Source organism: Trachurus trachurus (assembly GCF_905171665.1).
Source record: "Trachurus trachurus genome assembly, chromosome: 5".
Taxonomy (NCBI): domain Eukaryota; kingdom Metazoa; phylum Chordata; class Actinopteri; order Carangiformes; family Carangidae; genus Trachurus; species Trachurus trachurus.
In genome coordinates, this window is record NC_139896.1 from 8,054,396 (window position 1) to 8,057,288 (window position 2,893).

A 2,893-nucleotide genomic window follows, 5' to 3' on the forward strand; every position below is an offset into this window, starting at 1 on the left:
ACTGATGTGCTGCTTTTAGGGGTTATAGGGTTTCCTTCTTTGACAAACACAGCTTGTGGTCAATAGTAGCCTATTTTAGAAAAAAAAAAGAGCAGACCTGAAAGTAACAAGTACTTTTCAGCCTTCCTAGAAATAAGTAAAAGTAAAAAAAATATTTGTCTTGGGAATGTAGTATTCAAATAAGAGTAATAAGTACCAAAGAAATCTAATAGCCTCAAGTAAAGTACAAATCCTCTGGATATGTAACCTACTTAAAGCAGAAGTAAGTGATATATTTGTGTTAAAGCAGAAGTAAGCGATCCGGTCGTTTTGGCTAATGCTGCGTTCCAGGCAGGCTTTTGAAATCGTAAATTACAGCTTCAAGTCACAACTTACGACTTTGTAGCGTTCCAGGCAACCCACTCGTGTTTCTCCGACCTGTTTTACCGGTGAAAGTCACTATAACGGCCACTCGTAACTTCCGACCCGTGAACTCGTACCAGATCGAACTGGTACGACTTCACAGGTCGGAAAAACACGAGTTACGAGTTTCCTTGAACGCACCATAACAGTCCTCGTCCCTACGTCGCCACATTCACGGCGTCCCTTGGCTGCACACACAGCCCTGCATGCCGTTCTCTCTCCTCATTGGATAAAAACTGTAGGATACGAGAAATGTTTTCTCCTCGGCTCAGAGCAGAGCAGAGGGACTGAGAGACCCGTGTTTCGGTCCAAACACTCTATGTAAGTGATTGCCGTCGGAAGATATAACTATTTAAGACTTATATTAACACAAATATATCACTTACTTCTGCTTTAAGTACAGTACTCAAGTAAATTTACTCTTTGTCTTACTGTCCACCACTGTTGATGATCATTAATATCTAAACCCATCTCTCCTCTGTTGCAGCTCTGTCTCGAGGCCAACTACAGGCTTCATTTCTTCGCTGCAGAAAATGTTCAGCTGCGTCCCACGGTCGAGACAAGTGATGGGGAGCTGCTGACTCTGTCCCTCCCTCCCTTTAACACCTCAGGACTGTTTCTCTGTTTCTCTGTGACTCTGTGACTCTGTGACCCTGTGACCCGACCGGATCGGTGCTCAGGACTGAACCGTGGTTGTCTCACCTCAGCTGAGCGCCTGGAGCTTTACGTGGAAGAAGGTTTTGGTCTTGAAGCACTTGGCATCTGCGTCTGTGAAGTTGTGGTAAAAAGAAACGAAAAGTCATTCTTTTTTACCACACGAAGAAGCTGTGAAGTTTATGAAATACATGTTTTGTTATATTTTGTTTTTGCAAAGCTGACTTAAGTATTTTTTAACTCGATCTGATGTAGCTAAAGAAAATAATTCAGTGGAAACCTATTGAGTAAATATCACATGATACACTGGAATACATTCACAATTTTTTTTTTTTTTGTGTACAGTGTTTTTTTGGTTTTTCTATATTTGACATTTTCCATAAATGTGTCTTGGTTCAACAACTGTTATAGATCAGAACATTTTACTTTAAATTTTCTACAATCTATTGAAAGAACATTAATGAAATCGTATGTATTGACTCTAATGTCCATGTTAGAGTCAGTTAACAACATGATATTGTTTGGACCATGAAGAACTATGTTGCTGTGAGCAGATACGAGCAGACTGTGAATAAAAGTTTTTTGTGACAAGTGACAAGTTTATCTTGTTGTGTTTGTTTGACTTTACCGAGCGTGAACATGTTGATTCAGCTTCTTTATTAGATTATGTAATATTACAATGAGCTGCAGCTTAATAGATGATAAAATAAAATAAATCATTTGTTAGATTTATTACTGTGATGCAATACTCCAGAGCTGCTTGATAAAGACATTAGATAGATAGAACCATAACCCTAACCATTTAGATAGATAGATAGATAGATAGATATAGAGATAGATAGATATATAGATAGATAGATAGATAGATAGATAGATAGATAGATAGATAGATAGATAGATAGAAATCACTTTATTCATCCCGAAGGAAATTCTTCTGCCAGAATGCTCCAAAGGGAAATGTGCAAGGAAGATAAATAGGATACAAAGAGGAAGTATATGATCAAAATATATCCTACAATGTCTAAAACAATAGAATATACGCTACACAAATGCAAAGGGAGCAACCTAGACATAGGTTAAATACTGTGCTACATAATTTGAGTGCAATACATAATTTAAAAATGATATAATACTAATGCAAAAGGGCCAAAACATAATTTAAAAATGTAAAAAATGAGATGTGTTGTTGATGTAAAGCAGGAAATGTGACTGTGAAGCTACAACATGCACAAAACTGTAAGGGAAAAATGATTTAAAACAGGTTCAATATTTGGATGTTGTGTCTGTTAAATACACTGATTTTGGATCAAGTAGGCTATTATTTAATCTTTAAGCCCAAATGTTTCAACTTTCTCTATTTAAATGTCACATGGATTTCATAATATCAAAATGTCAGACAGATGTTAGTTTCATTTAACACGTTCTATTTCATGTTTAGCCTCTGAAATGTTTGTGTTTCTCCATGAACGACGGTTGGTTCTTCTGATTATTTGAGGTTTTTCATGTTACATATAATAATACAGGTACTGATGATAACCCTGTTTGGTAAATAAAATCCTCATAAATCCTCCCTCGCTTTGATCAATGTTCAAACACGCTGTGCCACCGTTTATTTTTTTGGAGAAGGCCAGTGTGGCTTATCGCACTTTTATTGTCATATCAACAGCCAGGTGAGAAGCGGTGCCTTTATAAGGTTTTACAGAGTAACATGGAAAATAAAGATCATCATAATTATCATCGTGTTCCCAGCAGCTGCAGTTCCCACGAACGAGGAAGAATAAATCCACACGAGTCATTCAAGTTGTTTGGTTTTTTTGTGAATTTGTGGTTATTTTAT